The 23,173-nt window shown below is 43.1% G+C and overlaps 1 protein-coding gene across 5 annotated transcripts in view; it reads right to left on the bottom strand.

Annotated features, from left to right (window-relative positions):
* PLEKHA6 (pleckstrin homology domain containing A6) overlaps positions 1-23,173 on the bottom strand; it is a 1,624,617-nt gene that overhangs the window by 478,478 nt on the left and 1,122,966 nt on the right. The gene's annotated exons all lie outside the window — the stretch shown is intronic.

Genomic DNA, 23,173 nt, shown 5'->3' with positions numbered 1-23,173 from the left:
ACCCCTTATAGTTATAATAGTAAGACCCCGAATGGGGTGGTGGCACGATGTGGACAAGGTTCCCATCTATAGCCCCTACACAGTTGGGAAAGTCCCAACGGTCGGCAAAATGGGAGGCCACAGTCTGCCATTCCTATGGCATTGAAGGAAACTGTGGAGTCAAAAAAGAAAAATATATATTAGTACTTTTGCACATAACATTGCAAGCAGATTAGACACAAACATTCTTGGCCAATATCAGTATAACATTCATTTTAAGGAGTATATTAAGACAAAAATATAAGACCCACTTATCAGATTCCTCCCCCCCTCTGATGGTCCATTGTAAAAATTTTAGGGGGGGGGGTTCGAGCTGAGTTTGAGACCCCAAAAAAAGCCTATGGCATTCTGCCTGAATTTAGGGACAACAATAACATTTGGACACATTTTAGGGGGTGTTTAGGGTAAAGCACTACAATAGAGCTGTCAAAATACATTGGTAAGTGACTAGGCTATAGGTGTATATGGGCCCAGGATGGCATGCTGGGGAGGTTAGTGAAGGCAATTATGCATAAAGGACAAAATAGGAGCATTAAAAGATTACAGCATGCATGAGAACAAAGGGGACATTCACAGCATTACAATTATGGGAATTATGGAATGAGGAAAGAAATACAAAACATTAGCAAACATTAAATGCATAGAATGTGATGTTAAAGGAGAAAACTTACTTTAATATAGTCCTTCTGCAGGACCTGGATGATGGCAGAACAGGTCTCTGGGATAATGATCCCCAGAGCCTGGGGGGAGATGCCTGTAGAGAACTTGAGGTCGTGTAGACTTCTCCCCGTCGCCAAGTACCGCAACGTGGCGACTAGCCTCTGCTCCGGAGTGATGGCTTGCCGCATGCAGGTGCCCTGCTTCATAATATAAGGAGACAGCAAAGCCAACAGACGGTGAAAAAGGGGGTGCCTCATCCGGAGAAAATTCCTGAAATCATCAGGGTTATTTTCCTGGATTTCATGCAGCAAAGGCATATGAGAGAATTGGTCACACTGGAGCAACCAATTCTTGGTCCATGAACATATTCATGGACTGGGCTTGGGTCAAAGCAAGAACCCCAACACCAAGCCCCCGCACAGCGCGAACTCTATGATGAGCATGTACCCACAACATGGCTTCAAAACGGTTGGCTGGTCAGAACGAACTAACAGAACGCACTGAAGAACAGAAAGGCCTGTGAAGAGCAAGCTGAAAATCTGAAACGAGCGGACAAGAACGCACTGAAAAACAGATACGAACTGACTACACGCAATGAAAACCAGATACAAACCCACAAGCACAAACTGAAGAGCAGTAACGGACTGAAAAGCACGAAAGCTGAAAAGCACGAATCTTCTCTCACCAAACTTCTACTAACACGAGATAAACACAAGATTAGCAGCAGGAGCCCAAAGGGAGGCGCACTGGGTATTGAGCTTCTGTTTTCTACTCCCATCGTAAGTGTTGTACGTCACAGCGTTCTTGACGGTCGGAATTTGGTGTGACCATGTGTATGCAAGGCAAGCTTGAGCGGAATTCCGTCGGAAAAACCATCCAAGTTTTTTCAAACGGAAATTCCGATCACGTGTACGCGGCATTAGAGGAATTTTGATGGTCTCTATCTTTTCCAGATTTGGAGGATTCTTGAGGGGAGCTGGATGTTGTGCATCGACGAGGGTTAGTTGAAGAACTTTCGATAAGATGTAGTTCTTGTAGAGAGTGTTTTGTAGTTCATCTGAGGATCTACAGGAGTGTTTGACATCTTGATAGGTAAAGCGGATAGAAAACGGGAATCCCCATTGATAAGGGATCTGGTGTTGCTGTAGATTATGAAAGGTTTCAGTGCACATAGTTTAACCACAGTAATTGGGGAAAGGTTGGCAAAAAGCTGATAAGTATGATCTTGAAAGATGAGGGAATCTTTTTCTCTAGCTGCAGCCATGAGTTGTTTTTTGGTGCAATAGAAGTGGAATGTCACAATATTATCACGAGGGGGACCTTCTGGTTTGCGTGGTGTTAAAGCTCTTTGAATCCTATCCATTTCCAAGCGTTTGACTGGGATTGACGGTAATAGTTCTTGGAAAAGTGCGATCATAGTAGAATGCGGTCAACAATAGGCTCAGGTATTCCTCGTATAGGAAGATTTGATCGACGTGCTCTATTTTCAAAATCATCCAAGCGTGTTTGTAGAATAAGGTTTTCTTCCTTAAGAATCTCTAATTCATTATCGGGACAGTACATTTGTTTCCATGTTATCCACTCTGATTTCTAGGTCAGAAGTGCGCTGGCCTAACTCACGGATTTCTTTTGTGAGACTTTCAGTTATATAGTCTGCCTTAAGGCTTTCTTAAGGCTTTCTGTAACATTTTTTCAATTTGTCTCAAAATATTTGGATGTAGGGAATCTGTTTGTTTTTCTTGTGAGGCTGCGCTGTATTCACAGTCAGAGCCATTATAGGCATCCTGAGGCAACTGCAGCTGCTTAGCAGTTCGAGATGTGCCTGTGTGTGAGGAAGGAGGCTGTGCCATTTTACAGGAGCCTCTGGACTGTGTATCCTTGGTGCTCTTTAGTTTATTTTTACCTTGGGCGGCACCAAAGACCATTTCATTTATCCCAGTGTCACGGAGGTAAGATTATTTTCAGTTTATCATGCCGTGCAGGTGTCTATCTACCATGTCTTTCACCGGCGGCTCCGCCTCCCCCCAACTGCAGGAAATTTGTATTTTTGAACACTTCTACAAAAGGACCAAATCTGATCTCCTACGATGGATACAACATCTCTCAGTTCACCAGCAGCAAAATCCCCAAGATCATAGTAATGCATCTTTTATTTCTACTTCAGACATTGCCCACTGCCATTCCCACCATCCTCCTCAAAACTATCAGAGCAAAATTCACAAATTTTTAATTGTCCTATTTCTCAAACCATGTTAAAAGAACAACGTTAATTTTACCAAAACTCATTGGTATGCCCAATTCTCGAGAGGAGGGGGATGGTTAATGCGCTACCCTAAAAAATAATAAATAAGCTGCTACAAACCATGTGACAAAAATGTGTACCAAAATTAAATAAATTGTAGCGCTAAAAAACACATATGTAAATTATCTCTGTGCACATAAACATAATGTCCCAATAGTGACTTGTTGTTGAAGCAAAAAAACAATCCACAATCGATGTATGTGATCCGTGTGGCAGTTCATTCAGCTTCTCAACGGTCAGCTCAGATATCTTCAAAATGAATGAATAGATGGAATACGCTTACCGGATGAGTTGGATTCTACTGCCGTGAGCATAGAATCAGTAAGGCTTCGTGCCACCAAGGGCAAAGATGTGGAGTGATGGAGGCAGGGGTAGAGCCTCTGTCAGGCGTGGATGTCCCTCTCGGTCCACTGGAACTGGATCAAAATGGTTCTCACAGGCAAGTGGTTTCTCAATTCACCGGAACATATGGAAAAAAGTGGGATGCTTCCACATAGTGTAACTCGGTATATTTTTATTGCTAAAAGACCGCAATACATGGAGCATAAAACATAAAACGTGATCACGAATAAAAGCAGTGTACGGGCGTTTTTACTTACCCCATACACTGCTTTTATTCGTGATCACGTTTTATGTTTTATGCTCCATGTATTGCGGTCTTTTAGCAATAAAAATATACCGAGTTACACTATGTGGAAGCATCCCTCTTTTTTCCATATGTTCCGGTGAATTGAGAAACCACTTGCCTGTGGGAACCATTTTGATCCAGTTCCAGTGGACCAAGAGGGACATCCACGCTTGACAGAGGCTCTACCCCTGCCTCCATCACTCCACATCTTTGCCCTTGGTGGGACAAAGCCTTACTGATTCTATGCTCACGGCAGTAGAATCCAACTCATCCGGTAAGCGTATTCCATCTATTCATTCATTTTGAAGATATCTGAGCTGACCGTTGAGAAGCTGAATGAACTGCCACACGGATCACATACATCGATTGTGGATTGTTTTTTTGCTTCAACAACACGTCACTATTGGGACATTATGTTTATGTGCACAGAGATAATTTACATATGTGTTTTTTAGCGCTACAATTTATTTAATTATGCCCAATTCTCTCCTCAATCAAAAAGTGGTCCACCCTAGTCGACTGGTGCAGGCCCACATCACAAACAGTGCACCACACAACAGGAATTTCCACTTTCCCACTCCAGAGGCTATTTGGTTTCCCCCTAAATGTCATCATCCTCTGATTAAACATCTGACTTTTGGGCCTGCCTTGACAATTGCTGCCAAATGCTTTCCTGAACTTCATATCTCCCCAGTCTACTCACCTCTCACATCCAATCAGGCCTAATGGAAGCTGCCTTTGCCCCAATGGCAAGAACACCACAAACTTAGAACCACCCACCTTATTCAATCTGCCTAATGGGCCCCACCTCTCAGCCCTATCATTGGACATTCCAAATGGGCCTGACCGAAGTCGCCTTCCCCCTATGGTAAGAGGAACACTAATTTTGAACAACTCACCTTATTCAATCGACTCCATGGGCCCCATCCATAAATCTACTCACATAGCTGTGGTTTGGGCAGAGACTACAGCTCTCTTGTTTCTTATCCTCCCTTCCACCCCTTCACTCTTACATACTTGAAGAAATATGAATATCACTGTAATGAAATGGGCACAACCAGAGGGGCTCTTTCTTAATCCTATCAAATTTTCCTCAATAAAGAACCTGGTCTGCTTTGCTTTATATTTAAAAAAGGGAGCATAAGTTGAATATTTCCTTTCCCTGGGCACAAATTGATTGCAGCATCTGTTTTGTTCACAAGGCCTCTGTAGCCAACAGGTAACAGGAGACCAACTGCTAGACTGCTCCATGCCAAGCACACTGGCATGGAGCCAGATTTTCCAGATTTTCTGGACCATGAAAATCCACTAATCACAGAGAACACACCAATCTGGAAATATATAAGGTATTATAGAACTAACATACTTCACATGGCTTCTTGAATGTCCATTTTTCTTATCTGAAGACTGCAATACAGCCCACAATTCAAAAACCCAAGAATCCACATATTCCAGCTGCACTGAAAGATGTCACGCCAAAGGGACTACTTACTACAGGATGGGTAATGTCCAACTGGCCATTATATGATGCAAAATAGGATTTTTAGGACTTAGCTTATGATCCTCCTCTTGGAGTACATTAAGGGACACAGGATGAAGTACTCAGGTACATTGGGATATGCTGCTGCCTCCAGGAGATTTTACACTGGGAAACAAAGCTGTAAAAGGATAGTGCAGTATAAACCCTCCTTCTCCCCACATACTTTAGTTTTGTAGCGAGCAATAGTAGGAGTGGATAATAAGAAGAGGGGAGTCCCTTACTGTACTTGAAGAAAAAATTTTTTCAGTAAATCAAAAATCCTATTTTCTTAATCGCACATTAAGGGACACAAGATAAAGTATTCAGGTACATTGGGATGTACAAAAACAGTCCAAATAAGGGGTTGGCAACAGAGCAAACAAAAGGTTAACAGCCCACAAAACCAACAAGTTAACAGAAGTGGCTCCAAATGTCTACAAAGCAGCCTGAAAAACATTAAGGGCTAAGTTCACCTTTAGTGAAAAAAAAATAATAGTATATAATAATAATATATATATATATATATATATATAATTTTTTTTTTTTTTTTACAATGGAGCCTGCATAGCATTGCACCTGTGATCAGTGTTAGGCTCCTACAGACACTCAGTACAGCTATCTGCCCGTACCTTCGTAGGGCAGACAGTTACTGAGCTGCAGGAAGAGTCAATGAACTACAAGCCATCTGTTGCGGAGGCAGATGGGACCTATAGTTTATTCATTCACAGAGCAGAGCTCTGCACAGCCACACTGTTTGTAAAATGTGACAACGGATGTGTTGACAGAGAAGGAACCCCCACCTGCTATCACAAGGAAGGAGGGTATTGGGGGGGGGAGAGGTGGAGGTACTGAAAATGTTACACCCTAAATATAGGTGTAACAACTTCAGAAGGTGAACTTAGCCTTCAAGAACGAAGCTGGCATCAGCTAAAACGTAGGCGCTTGTGTGATTTTTCAAGCGTAACGTGATATTACACAACAAGAGAAATCTAAGCATTTACTATGCTGCCGAGTTACATGTATGTGATTTTCAGGCATCTGCTTTTGAAATGATAAGCAAGCAGTCTCTGAAAAACAAGCACCAAGGTCAAGATTTGACCTTTAATGGCATGCAGGGCCAAATTAAGGGCTGATTCAGGCCAGACTTGAAAGACAGGATTCATTCAACTTATTGGGATGGAATTTTTTAGTATAAAAAAAATGAAAAAAAAAGTGCTTTTCAGGTGCGATGGTAGGTTTTGAGAGCAGAAAGAGAACAGAATCTGGCAGGCCCATGATCCTCAAGACCTGCTCTTCAACAGTTAGGCCATAAAAGCCAGTGACCGAGATGCAGGGTAGAAAACCAGTGCCCTCCATCTTGATCCTGTGGAGCAGGCAAAGAGTTTCCAAAGCATCCTCTACAAAGGCTAGCGAAAACCTGGACCTGGAGCCAAACCTGCTCAGTTTGTTGTTAAACCTGAAAGGCAGGAGGTCCACATTCAGCATCTCCCACCGGTGAGAGAGGTCTTGAAACACCATGGGGTAACAAGACCATTCCTTGGAATCCAGATGTTGGCAACTAAGGAAGTCCACCTGCCAAATTTATATGCCTGAGATGTACCCAGTTGTGACAGGCCTGGAATATGAAGTGCTGTCCTAGCCAGAATCAGATCCTCTTCTCTTTGAGCTGTGACACTTCTGGTTTCTCACTGATGTTTGCTGTAAGCCACTACCGTGCATTGTCTAACTAAGCCCCAGTTAGATTACCTCAGAATCAAGAGGTCCAGAGTTGGAGAAAACAAAATTACACTGAGTTCCAAAATATCAATTGGCAAACAAGCTTTTTAAGCCCATGTCCAAGTCCTTGTACCAAGAGAGTATCTAGGAGTACTCCCCAGCTCCATAGGCTGGCATCTGTGGCAAGAACCTTTCAAACCAATGGGAGGAAGAATTTTCCTGATTACAGCACTGGACTTGTGATCCACTATTCCAGGGCAATCCTTTTGCTGGTGTGGCATTTGGGATGGTCCAAAAACTGTGCCCTCTTATCCATGCTACCAGAATGTTCAGTTGCATCAGTCTAGAGTGAAACAAGGTATATGTAACTGCCTCGAAAGAATGGAGGGTTGGCTGGCTCCTGGATTGTAGAGTCTGAACATGGGAGTGGAAAGACTAGAGTTTGTCCAGGAGAAGAAAAATCTTGGACAGGGCCATATCTAGGAATAGGCTCAGAAATACTACATAATAAGTGGGTTCTAGTGCTGATTTCTGGAGATTTAAGATCCACTTAAATCTCTGTACAATCTTCACACGCTGTTGGACAATGGCTGACAGTACCAGAAGCTGACCGTTCCCTTAGAAGAAGGTCTTACAGATATTGCATGTAAAGCGAAGCAAAAACAGTTGCTAACACTTTGATAAAGACCTGAGGTACAGTGGAAAGGCCAAATAGAAAAGCAACAAACTAGTAATGGAAGGAAGCAATGACTGACCTGGCAGATTCAATGCTAAACTTTTTTCACACAGAGGAAGGAGTTGAGTACCTTTAGATCCAAGGATGAAGTGGATACCCCCTTGGCCTTGGGTATGGCAAACTCCTTAAAGCAGAGTTCCACTTAAAAAAAAAAATTAAAAGTTAGCAGCTACAAATACTGCAGCTGCTGACTTTTAATAATCGGACACTTACCTGTCCCAGGGTCCAGCGATGTGGGGAAACAAAGCCCCGCTCGTCTCCCCCTCCCCTCTGCGGCGCCGGAATTGTCACTGTGGGTGCACGGCTGTGGCTTCACAGCCGGGCATGCACTGCGCATGTGCGAGCCGCGTGGCGCACTGTGACACTGTGATGTGTCCCAGATGATTGCTGAGAGGGAGGGCGGAGAGGTGAACTAACTTCCGGCACCACGGTGCCCCAAGAGAAAGTGGGAGCTGAAACCCTCTGAAAAGAGGGTTTCTGCCCCCCCCCCCCCCCCCCCAAAAAAAAAAAAAAAAAATGACAAGCCAAATGTGGCATGTCAGGGGGTCACCTTTCCTTAAAGCGGAAGTACCATTTTTGGGTGGAACTCCGCTTTAAGAGAAGAGCTGCACCAGAGAAGCATGAAGGACCCCCAATCTTTGTGGCTACATTGGTGGTTTGACAGCATGAAGCAGGGTGGAGGCAGGGACTGAAATTCTAGCTTTTATCCTCTGGATTACAATGTTCTGGATCCAAACATCCAAAATGTCCAGGTACCAGACGACCGCAAAGGCCAACAGACATTCCCCCACTCATTGGGATCCATTCACAAAAGCAAATCACATGCAGTATTTATGTGTTTTCCCAAATACCAAATGCGATCCTGAAAATGTCAACACACTATTGCTTTATGCGGTATTTACCTGCATAAAGCAAAAATGCTCGGTAAATTCCGCAATAAAACAGGAGTTAAAGTCAATTTACAAAAGAAAATAAATAAAAGCATGCAATGAATAAGTAGTGGTCCAGGCATGCGATAGTTGAGGAACCTGCAGCCGCGGGCATCATTTACAACCAGTAAACAACATGGTTGTTAAGGAGCATGCGACCGCCGAGTCATCAGCTGTCAGAGGGATCCCACACTGACAGCTGAATGTAAAGAAAAGAAATGCTGGCAATGAAAAATGAAGAAAAAAACTCAGAGTAGGCCACCCCAATCCATACCAGGCGCTACCAGTCCCTGTTCTATCTGGAAAGCCAAACAGCGAAAGCTAGAGCTATCCACAAAATTCAAAGTAGCCACAAAGGAAACTGCAGACACATCATGGAGTGGCACCTTTAAAGTGACACAGAGCGCCAAGCCACGTGCCTGGTGCATAGACTCAGGTGCGACAAGCCACATGACTAGTGACAAGACCTTCTTAACAAACATTGTTTACAATGCAAAAAAAAAAGTTTTCCTAGCAAACAGGAAAAGCATCGCTGCAGAAGGTAAAGGCCAGGGCTTTCTGAACTGCATTACACCACAAGGAGGCAAACACAGTATCCTTGTAAAGAAAGTGCTGTATGTTCCAGAACTAGAAGGCAGCTTCACTTATGGCACAGACAGCTGGGGCATAGAAGTCCAGAAGCTATACAGGACATTATAAAGACAGGCTTAACAGAAAATTTGACAATAATGCCTTGCAAAGTGCTCATGAAATGCAAGGGCTATATTGAAGCAAAAGCCACACATGCTCCACTTCCAAAGTCCTCTCAAAGAAAAAACACCCACCCCCTGCAGCTTATACACAGTGACGCATGTGGTCCAATGAAAACTCCTACTGACTTTCATTGATGATTATTCCATCCATGGTACACAACTGCTCATCTGATGAAACAGGAATGAAACATCAGAGAAACTTTAAGTTTGTTGACATGTCTAGCAACAAATTCCAACCCGAAACCAAGAATAATATGCACCGACAATGGGGGAGAATACATAAGCAAATAAGTGGCCTTATACCTGAAGAGACAAAAATAAAAATGGCCAGGTGCATGTTGTCAGATGCCAACCTACCTCACAAGTACTGGGGAGAAGCAGCCATGACTGCAACCCATCTACAGAACAGACTACCCTTTAAGAGCCGTTAAAAGTACTCCATATTAAATGTGGCATGGATCAAAGCCTAGCATAGGGCACATCAGAATGTTTGGATGTAAAGCATATGTCTATATTCCAAGTGAGAAGTTATCCACGCTGGAGAACAGAGCCATAGAGGGTGTTCTAGTACACTACAGCAAGTAAACTAAGGGTTACAGAATCCTACACCCAAAGACTGACAAAGTGACAATAAGTCATTTATTTTTGAAGAGAACCCATCACCAGAAACACCGAACCCTGAAAGCTGTGAAGTGAATATGCCCAGCAAACCAGAAAAAAAGGTCGACCAAAGCGAACCCGTGCAGAAGTCAGAACAAGAGGTGGAACTCACAGTGCTTAAATCACATTCGACACTAGATCCTGCTGAACTGCCTGAAGTTAAACGATCCATTCGGATTACAAAGGGGATACCACCCTGCAAGCTGTCATACACTGTCAAAACACACAGCATACTTGAACCAACATCCTGGGAAGACATAGAAAAACTGCCAAAACATGAAGCCAATAAATGGAGTAAGGCAGCAGAAGAAAAATAAAAGTCACTTCAGGAAAATAAAACCTGTACACTCACAGAGCTCCCTCCTAACCTCAAAACTATAGGAAGTAAGTGGACTTTCAAATTAAAGCCAGATGCAGAAAGGAACATCCACAAATACAAAGCCAGACTAGTTGCCAAGAGTTACTTCCAGAAATTCAGTGAAGATTATGATGAAACATCCGCTCTCATCGTAAAACACTCCACCATCAGAGCGCTCCTTAGCGTTGCAGCTGAGAAGGGCATGCAAGTGAAACGCCTAGCCGCTAAAACTGCTTTCCTATATGGAGACATTAAGAAAGATCTCTACATGGAGCAACCACCAGGGTTTGACCAATGAGACAACCTTGTGTGTAAACTTAAGAAGAGCATCTAGGGTCTTAAGCAATCTGCAAGGATGTGGAATGAGAAAGTGAATGAAGTACTTATTAGAGAGGAATTCTCAAGAAGTAAGGCAGACCCGTCTCTACTCCAGGAATCAAGAAGACAGATGGATATACATCCTTATCTATGTCAATGACATTGTAATCCCCTTCTTGTTCAAAACAGGTTGTAATCAGATAGTTCACAAACTGAACAAAAATTTTGAAAACAAAGAGCTAGGGAACATTAGCTACTATCTGGGAATTAAAATAGAGAAAGAGAAGAAATGAAAGTTCTCTTCTCGACCAATCTCAGAAAATTTCTGAAATCTTGGAACAATTCCATATGCAAGATGCAAAAGAAATCAAAACTCCTATGGAACCAGGCTATCAAAAGAGCAATAAAGCAGAAAACTTGCTACCCAACACTGACATGTATTGCAGAGCAATTGGTAAGCTGCTTTATGTTGCCACGGTGACAAGACCAGACATAGCCGCAGCAGTGGGCATACTATGCAGGAAAGTCTCAGCTCTCTGTCAGCGTGACTGGAACACAGTAAAAAGAGTGATGCAGGAACAAAGAAACTATTCAGATGAAGTTATGGTTACCAGCAACATCAAATCTGGTCGGGTATGCGGATGTTGATTGAGCCAGGGACTGCACAGATCGCAAATACACAAGCAGATTCATCTTCCAGTATGGGTAAAGAACCATAAGTTGGTCTAGCCAAAAGCAAGTAACTGTCGATCTATCTTCAACTGAAGCAGAGTACATTGCAGCAGCACACGCGTGTTAAGAAGCGATATGGATTCGTCAACTTTTTGTGGATATTGGGGTAGACATGTCAAAACCAATTCCCATTTTTGAAGACAACCAGGAATGTATAAAGCTTATGCAATCAGAAAGGGTCAATCCTAAGACCAAACACATTGACGCCAAGTATCACCTACTGAGAGAGCAAGGTGTTATTGACATTCAATACTGCCCGTCAGAGGAGATGACTGCTGATGCACTCACCAAGCCTTTGTTGAAAGAATGTCGTAGTTATATTTAGAAGAAGCTGAATGTACTTTGACAAAGCACATGCTGTTGAGAAGGGGTGTTGGAAGAAAAACAGCAAGTTGCTTATGTATTGCGACTATGATGGTCATTTACTAAAGCGCAAATATGCATTTGTGCGAATAAATACTCTCAAAATAGCGAAATCGTGCAAATTAGCGCCCAAATGGAACTCACTATAGCGCTGGGGAAAAAATACTACCAAAATCAAAATTACTATCGCTTCCAGACAACAGATACCGCTCAAATCCTTATCCTTGCTCGAACCTGGAGTATTACACATGGAAATAATGTTTAGAGCATGATATGATCGCCTAAATGGTACATAATATCCCTTTCATGACTAAGCCTATTTTTGACATTTGGTGTTTATATATAAACATTATATATATTTTTTTAGCAGAGAATCTAGAGAATAAAATGGTGATTGTTGCAATATTTTTGGTATTTGTGTAGCAGTGTTTCAAACGCAACTTTTTGGGAAAAGGGACACTTGAATTTAAAAAAAAAACGAATTAAAAAAAAAAAACAGTAAAGTTAGCCCAATTTTTTGTATAATATGAAAGATTATGTTACGCCGAGTAAATGGATACCAAACATGTCACGCTTTATAATTGCACACACTCGTGGAATGGCGACAAGCTACGGTACCTAAAAATCTCCATAGGTGATGCTTTAAATTTTTTTTACGGTTACCAGGTTAGAGTTACAGAGGAGGTCTAGTGCTAGAATACCTCACATGTGTGATTTGAACACCGTTTACATATGCAGGCGCGACTTCCGTATGCGTTTTCTTTGCTGCGCAAGCTTGCAGGGACTGGGATGCTTTAAATTTTTTTTTATTATTATTTATTTTATATTTATAAATTGTGTTTAAAAAAAAAAAAATTTTGATCACTTTTATTGCTGTCACAAGGAATGTAAACATCCCTTGTGACAGTAATAGGTGGTGACATGTCCGATCCCTCCTTTGCACACCATTTTCGGCGATTCTGAATACTGTATATTTTTTCAACACCGGCGCCATTGGCAGTCGAGTAAACGGGAATAGCCGCATCAGTTGTTATACCTGGAAAGCCGATCGCCGGCTCTAAAAAACAGTACCGGGATGATGCCTGCAGCTGCAGGCATCATCCCGGTATAACCCCCGAAAGCCGAGCCTTGAGTATGTCTCATGCACTGGGGAGTGGGAAGAATAGTCCCTTGCCCGGGGGTGTTGGCCTCTCCATACATCCACCAGTTGACATTGGTACCATTTCTTCTTCACCATCCTAAGTTGGTGGTGTCCAGTCCCCAGTGCATGTAACATGCTATCTAGCAGTGGCAGCTGGTGCTCAAAATTTTTGGGAGGCACAAACAAACTGAAAAATTCTGAAAGAAAAACCATCAATTGCAGCCTCACTGTGTCCATCAAACGCAGCCACTGTGCCCCATAAAATGCTACCACTGTGCCCCATCAAATGCTGCCACTCTGCCCCATGAAATAGTACCACTGTGCCCCAGGAAATAGTGCCACTGTGCACATCAAATGCTGCCACCCTGCCCCATCAAATGCTGCCACTGTGCCCCATCAAATGCTGCCACTGTGCCCCTTCAAATGCTGCCACTGTGCTCCATCAAATAGTGCCACTGTGCCCCATCAAAAGTTGCCACTGTACCCCCCCGCAGTCTGCCCGGCAATTAGCCTATCTTGGTGGCGGGTCAAGCAGCAATGCAATGCATGAATCTATCCATTATACACAGAGTGGGGTGGCTGGAGAGAGGGGGCGACACCCGTGCGCCCTTAATTGACGCACTGCCACTGCTATCTAGCCATGGGTCCATGCAGAAATTCAGGTCTCCTGCCAGGATTAATTTAACCTTCTTAAAGTCCATTAGCTTTCCCAGGACTTCTTTCAGATGGCCTTTCTGGTTTCTATTAAGGCAATATATATTTGCCAATGTAAATTCCATTTCCTGTAATTTTCCCTTCATAAATATAAGCCGTCCTTCAAGATCCACCATCATTTCTTCTACAGAGAACCTTACTTCTTTTGCCATACCTACTGCTACGTCTTGTGCTCTTTTAGTTGGGGAGTCCCCATAATCGGATGATGTTTTGAATACAGTTTTACATTTGTATCATGTGCTATATGTGTCTCCTGTAAAAATATTACACTTGCAGAGTATCGTTTGATTTCTTTTAAGACCTTATGCCTTTTTGCTGGAGTATTTAGCCCTCTCACATTATAGGTTAGAAAATTTTATTTTAGGTCATCATTCCCTCTCTTCTCTCCCCCTGCCCCCCCTCCCCCCATCTGTCCCTGTCCTAGGACACGCACAGAAGTCGGGAGAGCTCCTCGGGGCCAGGTGAGAGGGGGTCAAACCAGAGGCAAGAGGGGAGACCAGAAAAAAAGGAGTATTCCAATCATTTGGCACAATATATTCTTTCCCCTTGCCCACCACCCCCCCCCCAACCTTCCCAACTCTTCTTCCCCCCTCCCCTCTCTAATACTAGTGGTCTTGTATATTAGAGTTTTAGGCCTAACCCTGGTCTTAGAATAGGCGGTTCCCCTCTCCATTTGGATCTTCTCTACTCTAATCTTTCTAATTGGGGTGGCATGCTGTCTAACACACTTGCGGGGCCCCCTCCCTTCCCTTTTGGGGTGAAGGCTCAGAGCTCACCAGATGCCCAGGTTTCCCATCCCTCTTACTTTTTTTTTTTTATCCTTTTCTTCCCCGTCTAAACCTTATATGATGAAACTTGTCTGCTTCAGTGTCCCCTTTTAGTGCCCCTGTCCTATTGTCTCTTCAATGTCACACGCTTTTTGGGGATCAATTGCCATTGGTCCTCTTCTAATTGTAGTCATTCGTTCCTTATATTCGACCATCCAGAAATATCTGGAGCTGGAAGCTCAAATTTTTTGCAGAATTCTTGTAACTCTTCCGGAACTCTCAGTTTTGCTGAACGACCTTCTTTCCAGCCTACCAAACATGCCAGGAAACCCCAATTGTACTGTATATTGTGTTTGCGCATCTGTTCCAAGAGAGGTTTGAGATGCCTTCTTCTCATTGTTTCATGTGAGAGATTGGCAAAGATCTGCGTTTCGTATTTTAATGTTGACACGCCCCTCAGGCTTCCCCAGATTTGTGCTTTTTCTTCATAGTTGTGAAACCTGACTATTATATCTCTTGGGGTTTCTATTGGTATTCCAAGTGGTCTTTTAAACCTGTGCACTTTTTCTATTTTTAATGGTTCTGACATTGCTCTGCCTAGCAAAGGGTTAAATATTTTTTTCATTATTTCTAGGTCCTCTCTTTGCGTCGCTTCTGGAAGATTCTCAGGTTTTTCTTTGTTTCGGTTTTCCTGATCTTCTAATTTATATGCCATATTCCTTTGTTCAATCTGTAACTTTTTCATTTTTCATCTTTTAATTCATTTATTGCTTGTGTGTGAGCGTCCAGTCTCCATCTTCCACTCTTGTCAGTATCTGGCCCAAATCTCTATGCAATGTTACCATGTCAGTTTTTAAGGGATTTTCCAGTTTTGCGATCATGCCATTTCTGATTTTGTGGGCAGTTGGGCTTTTTGGATTTGTTCTTCCATATATCCAATTTCCATGTCGCTTTCAATCTCTAAATCTGTTCTTGACTGGCTGAGCGTACTTCAGCTTTTGTGTGAACAACTTTTTATCTCTTCTTCTCCAGCCACACACCTTTCTTTCTTCCTCTTTATCTTATATCTTTATCAATCGCCTCTTTGCCTCATACAACTAGGTCTTGCCCCCCTTTAGAGCTTTATAGCCCTACATTCATCCCTCATTTGCTGCTTGCTTCATGTGGTTTCCTGCTCCACAAGGCTTACTATACATACATATATATATATATATATATACACACACATTATATATATATATATATATATATATATATATATATATATATATATATATATATATATATAATGTATGTGTGTGTATATATATATATATATATATATATATATATATATATGTAGCACTAACTCACTGTGGAGCTGCTGGTTTAAATGAGTCTGTTACCTTCACTTTGCTTCCCTCTGTTTCACCGGCACCGGTCTAGGGGTTCCGTTGAGTTTACACACTACGTAACACCAGGAGCAAAGCCTCATTTTAAAATGAGACTCTCTTCCTATGATTTGTATTAGAAAGAATATGTACTTTTGGAGTCCATCCCTGCACAAGAACTTTTCTCATAAAGAAATCCGGCTAGCAAACAGAAGTCCTTGGATTTAAACACAGAACAGGATCTGTAGATCTTGACCACGCAGATCTCTTTACCCTGTCGCTATCTAACTAACTAACTTCAAAGTAATAGTGTCCATAATTACCAGTAAAACCGAGGATCTGGTAGGGTCACATATTTTCCTTCTTTATCTACAGTGGTAATAAAATATACAACATTGTCCTTTCCCGGTCTGCAGATCACCACTTTATCAGCATAGATATGCCGACCATAGTTCCAATGAACAAAGCATCCGTTAAAACGTTCATCCATCCGGACAGAACATCCAGTCTTTCTAAAGGGCTTAGGCACAGACAAGTAGTCCCAAATAGCTTAATTGTACCAAAGTTCCCGATTAGCTTCAATCTCCCGCATGACATCCTGGGGCACATAAGGGAATTGTAATCCATACTCTGCAGTCACACGCTTGTTTAACATCCTTTGCAAGCGAGCAAGTTTTGGCAAAGATCTGTCTTTTCCCATACCAGGCGGTACACAGGAGTCTAATGACTTTTTCACCATAGACCCAGCCGGTGTCTTTAGCGAATCAATAACTTTTGCAAAGTCCCAGCAACAGCACTGTGCGTCTCCACACAGGGCGACATCTTCCCAGAATTTAAGGCAGTCCATTCAGGAAGGGTCATTGTGGAGGCAACATCCTCGCCTTGTGACCACAATAGCTCTTGCGACATGGTTTCGAACAAGTCATCATCCCTGGAAAGATCTGACATGGATTCTATTTCCGAGTCTCTCAACTCTTCTGCTGGCAAATACTTATTTACAGTCCCCAACAATGGCTTACCTGTTCCAGACATAGACTCTAGTAGCTCCAGCTCAGGTAACCTCTGGGGTAGGCCTCGACCACGGCCGCGAGAAGTCTTCACATAGCCCACCTTCTTCTGAGTAGGCACCACAGGAACAGGTGTAGTGGACTCAGGAATCAAAGTAATGTCTCCTGATGAGACGGCAGCAGCAGTGTCTCTTTCTGAAACATTGTCGGTAGCAACAGGCGAAGTGGCGGCCCGTCACTCTCTCTCTGTAGCGATAGCAGCTTCCACTGTAGCGATACCTGTCACCCAATCCATCCGGTAGGCACGGGGTGGCATAGTAGGTGGCTCCACTACAAACCACTACTCTCCACACTGCGGACATCGGCCGAATGGACGAAGATGCTTGGCCAATCCTCCACATCGATGGCAGGTCATGCCCAGTCCCTCAACATCTCCTGAGGTATACAGGACAAACTTCCCCTGTGGTTTCATTCGAACTCCAGTATCCATGAGCAGAGTTCCAGATTGCACAGTATTTATCACGGTACTTGCAGGGAACACTCTGGGTTCCACAACCGATTGCAACGCCGGAAAAGACATGGCCACACTCTGATCTTTTCAGCACGATCACGAGGCTTCTCTTCTCTGGCGCCAAGCACACTACACGCGTCCCACACGGTAGCAAGTAGGGTAACTCCTCCCACTTGTTCTTTCAGTCACGTAGCTCCCGGGCCTCCTCTGGCGCCCAGCGTCTACGCACCCAAAAGCAAAGTCCCGCAGTTTAATCTTTCCTCTTCCTGAAAAGATTTTTTTTCAAAGTCCAGCTCTCTCTGTAAACTCCCGGTAAAACACTCCACTGGGTTGTAATAATTGTCGGTCAACAAATCCCGGACGATGCTCCCACATGTAGCACTAACTCACTGTGGAGCTGCTGGTTTAAATGGGTCTGTTACCTTCACTTTGCTTCCCTCTGTTTCACCGGCACCGGTCTAGGGGTTCCGTTGAGTTTACTGCTGGACGACACACGCACCAACACTGGAGTACGTTTTCAATGCTTTATTGAACAGTCAAACTTTAGGAAGTAGTAGGAAAGAGACGGAAAAGGAAACCTTCAGGAGAAACTCAAATATCTTCTTACAAGATCTTAGCAACAAATGTCCCAGTAGAATTCAGATAATTATATGGAATGTGTTCCCCTCATGGGACACACTCTTTGCTCGTCTGGATAGGCCTCTCTCACCGGTCTAGCAGCCAGTATGCAACACGAATCTAAAGTCTCTGTCACAGACTTATTTCCGGGGGGTAAATCTGCATGATCCTCTGCCACAGGATGTATCAGATCTTCTGCAGTGAACAGTCAGTCGCAGTGCCTGAACCTTTAAGCCGAACCGGCGACATTATGCTGTATAATTACTTCTTTTGGATACGTCCTGCAATCGAGTCACCAGGCCCCTCTACAGACCAGCACGCTGCGTGATCTCTCCAAGACGGGTCCTCCCCTGGGATCTCCTCGGCTGTCCAGCTTCGTCACACAGGACCGACAGCTCAGGACCATTCCTCGGCCGTGGTTGTAGGCTCCAGACAAGCCTCTGGACCCACCCCTGCGCCATAGCATCGTGGGCCTCCCGATCGGAGGACCACGAAGTAGCTCCTCAACGCATACCTGCCGGCCAGGAGGGCCAGCAGGTGGCTGCAAAACGAACCCTAGAACATGGCGTCTGTCCCATAAATACCCCCTTCCCAGAATGCAACTCGGAGGACCACCTCCACCGAGCTTGCCTCCGAGACAGAGGAGCATCTATACACTTCGACACGTTGCCCTTCCAACACTGACTAATGGTAACAGCGATACCCACCGGTCAGCATGGAAGCACACACAATGTCAGCCAAGCTGGAACAGAGGCGAACTTTTAACCTTCCTAACACACAACTTACTAAATTTACCTAATCTACGGTAGATTGTAAATCTACCAGCGCTACATACTCCCCCCACTACAATAGACTATATATATATATATATATATATACATCCTTCTGATGTTTCATGTAATCACAAGTGAATGCAATTCAAAAAGAAAAAAAAAAAAAAAAAAAAAGATAAAAAACAGGAAAAACAAAAAAGAAACCAGTCCACAGTTTGTAAATAGTCACAAGATGAATGAAGGTAAATAACTCACCACTCCTGGTAAGGCTTTTCTCTTTTCAATGTCCAGGGATTCCCTGTTTGTTTATATTCACCCGGGGCGTTGTTCTCTGTTACACCCTGTGGCACCTCTTGGAAAGGGTGTGTGACTATCTGTTTCCACCATGGGCTCTGCTCTACCAGATTTTGCTGGGTCTTCCATTTCTCTGTCTGTGTCACTCTGCTGAAACGCTCCTGCTCCATGCTCCATGCTCCTGCTCCAGTAGCTCTGCTACTGGCTCCCTCCTCATTCCTTAGTCCAGGTCCGCTTGACACTTCTCAGGTGATTACGAGGCTTACGGGATGCACTGCCTCCGTCGGCCGCTGACCAAGCCCCTCCGAGTTCCGCCGTACTCCAGCCGGGCATCCCCTCCACAGCCAGGTCCCGCCCTCAGGCTGTACCCAGGACCAGGCAGGGGCGTGATGTTACAAAGGTTCGAGCGTCACCACGGGAGACCCAGCCGGTGGCCAGACGCCTCCTCAGCATGTCAGCAAGACAGCACATCATCCGTCAGACACACAGCAAGAGGATATAAGGATAGCGGCGGTGGTTGGTTCTCTACATGGACTGGATGGGGTTCTCCTGGAGCTCCTAGCATGAGCTCCTTTCCGGTGACATGTTCAGGCTTCTCTTCCCTAATCCTCCTTATCCGAAGCTGAACGTAAAGAAGCAACTACAACCCTCAGGGAATTCAGACACTGACTTTGGAGAAGGTGTGGAAGAAAGCTTGTGTTTGTAAACTCAGACATGGTAGCTGAGAATCGCTTCCTAGATAACATCAAGGAAGGAGTTACCCTGACTCAGGCAGGGGACAGTGGTCAGGGCTATTAGTGTCCGACCCCCTAGGAAGGGCACTGCAAGACCCCCTAGCATGGTTAGCAGATCATAAGATAGCAAGGCCCTCGGGACTGCTGCACTTGCACTAATTAATCTGCCATACTAGGTGAAGGATTGCCTACCAGGGTACTCATGCTGCTGAAGCAAAAAGGGTTAATGTCACCTGTGATTTCCTGAACATTCTGAAGGATAGTGGTGTGGGTATGGCAGAAGGAGATGGTGGGAAAGATTAAGTATATCTGTGTATGCCCCAGAAAAATAGGACACACACATGCAGTGCAAATAACCCAAAGGTTTTGCAGCCAACACTCCAGTGTTAAAGGTTCAGCTCTGGAACATGTTAGGGTCGAACTTGTAACATTTTCCTGCTCCAGCCTCACCCCCCCCCCTTCTTCCTGTGACAATGGACAGGGGATCATTTCCCTGCACCCAGTGTCACAATTTAAAAACAGCATGGCTCTGTAGGGCTCCCCCCTGGACCAGAAGTGCATAAGTGGAAGTCAGCAAAAATAAAAGTGTAGCGCTATATATTATACAAACATATTAACCAAAAAAATCCATAAGTGTATACAGACAGTAAGTGGAACCTTATCACACCTTGTATGACCAAAAATGTGAGATGCATAGTAAAGTAACACTGTATTAATCAGCTAAACAGTTAAGATGAAACATTAAATAGTAGAATTAATTAACAATTATGAGCAATAATTTAAATTTGAAAAACCGTAAAGGTTCGACAAATCAGCCACCTAATTTACACAAAAAAAAGAAGTCCACAATAGAGTTTTGTAGAAAAAACTGTGAAAGAAAAAAATTGTGAAAGAAAAAAACCACCACCAAAAGTCTATGGGGGTTGCACGCTGAGGTGGTAGAAATATAACTCCCAAGTTCACACGTAGATAAAATTCATCGAATCTGGTAGATAGGTAGACACTGAAGGAACCACAGGTGAACAGAGGATCTAGATTGGTGTCAGGGCCATCACCGGAAACATCAAGAGGCTTACCGGAACTTAATGACTTGAAAAGACATACGTCCTACAAAAAGGCTAGTTGACCAACCGGTCTGAATGGTATATCTTGTCAGGTATCCTCAGCATACAGTGGGAAGGGGGATATCCGCACAGCTTCCACATCATATCGCACAGGCCTGATATTACTCTCCCGCGACCCACCCACCTCCTCCCGCACGCTGACCAAGCCGTCCATTTACTATGCATCTCACATTTTTGGTCATACAAGGTGTGATAAGGTTCCACTTACTGTCTGTATACACTTATGGATTTTTTTTGATTAATATGTTTGTATAATATATAGCGCTACACTTTTATTTTTGCTGTTATCCCCTACCTTGAGTCTATAGGTGTGTTAGCTGCTATTTTAGTGTTTTTTCTGATTTAGCGCAGGGCTGTACTTATCTCCCTATTGTCATAAGTGGAAGTCAGCCGTTCTCCATTTGTACTCCAGACAAATGGATGCACAATCCAGGAGGATACTAACAAAAAAAAGCATCTAGAAAAAAAATAGACAAAGACACACAATAACAGCAAATAACAAACCAACACAACAAAAAGCAAAACACACCATGACAAAAAGTAATTAATAATTGTAGAAACATATCTATCTATATATATATATATATATATATATATATATATATATATACCGTATTTATCGGCGTATAACACGCACAGGCGTATAACACGCACATTCATTTTAAGAGGGAAGTTTCAGGAAAAAAACTTAAATTTTAAATAAGGAACTTTGAAGTAAAATAAGGGTCAGTGCCCACCTGCAGCCTCACCATTGCCATCAATGCAGCAGCCTCACCATTGCCATCAGTGCAGCCTGATCGATGCCCATCTGCAGCCTAGAGGGGACAGGGAGGGGGGCGGGACGAGCGCCGACAGATTACATACAGTGAGAATCTCCTATGATAGACAGAACAGTGGTCCAATGGTGGCCCAGGAGACAGGAGTTCCTATTACAGAGGCCGCTAAGTAAACAGGAGATTCTCACTGTATGTAATCTGATGGTGCTCGTCCTGCCCCCCCTCCCTGTCCCCTCCGAGGCAGCTAAAACTGAAGTATTGGCGTATAACACGCATGCACTATTTGCACCCAATTTTCATGGTGAAAAAGTGAGTGTTATACGCCAATAAATACAATATATATATATAGATATATCTATATATAGATATATCTATATATATATATATATATATATATAATATACATACATACACACACACACACACACACACACACACACACATACATACATACACACATATAAAAGACAGCTCACAATCTACTTTAAATATTAAATTACAGCGTTCAACATATTCATACATGTGCACAGAAAAGGGAAAACAAGATAAGAATGAAAAAAAACAAAAAACGGTATATTTGATTTGAAAAAAATTAAAAATTAAAAAAAAAGTAAGTGGCCCATATCCCAAACTTCTATCTAGAAAATATTTTTTAATAATGAATCGCTGCACCACTTCTAGAAAGGGGGCATAACTGGTGAGTTTTTTTATTTCCTTTTTGCGGACAGCTATTTTACTTTCTTTTTTCAAATATAAATGTAACTGAAAGATATCAAATTTGGTATATATTGATTCTGGGTGTTTTGTTATTCTTTTGTTTGTATTATACTTGATAACTGTGTTCATCCTTGTAGATATTGTAGATGGATTGTTTTTCTGTCAAGTAATGTCCAATCCAGAAAATACAGAAATCTGAAAAACGCGTCGACTGGTGTCTGAATTTGGACATTTGTTTGTCAATATATCTTTCTGGAGGTATTTGTCTGCAAACCAATTGTTTTTTTTAAAAGCGGTTTTGTAATAAAATATTGTTATTGATTTTATATACTGTATACATGAATGAGAAGTGTTCAATTAAAGTATTTCTGGGACAAGCACTGAAAATCCCATTTCTATTTCTGGTTTAGTTATTGTATGTTTATATTTAGGAAGATAACTTTAGAAAGATACTACAAAACAAGTGTGGAAAACTCCCCAGTATTTATATTTAAGATGTTCCCAAAAGCCCTGACTCCCCCCAGCAGTGGTCCTTAAGACTGGTGGTTCCCTCCAAGTAGGACACTCTAGGGCATGTAGGATCCAGAGGACATGCCCCATCCAACAAGACTTTGTCCTCCTGGCAGGAATCCCCCTAAGGAATCTTTATGGACAAGGTTCCACCACACCACAGCCCTAGATCTAATGCAGAGTCAAGTGTTCAGAAGGCGCATTACAGTCCGCCCCAGTTCCCTCTTTACAGTGGGATCTGGGTATGGCCTTAAAGGCTATGCTGATGATCATCTAATCCAGAAAGCAGAAAATAAGCCCCAGTGGCTCTACAAGAACTGCAGAATCTTGTTAGATAAAAAAATGTCTAGAGAAAAAGGAGAAAAGATTTTGCAGGAAATTAGCAAGAGATTGAGGCGGAATAGT

Source organism: Aquarana catesbeiana, linkage group LG02, assembly GCF_042186555.1.
Source record: "Aquarana catesbeiana isolate 2022-GZ linkage group LG02, ASM4218655v1, whole genome shotgun sequence".
NCBI lineage: Eukaryota > Metazoa > Chordata > Amphibia > Anura > Ranidae > Aquarana > Aquarana catesbeiana.
This window is presented reverse-complemented; position numbering and strand designations above follow the sequence as displayed.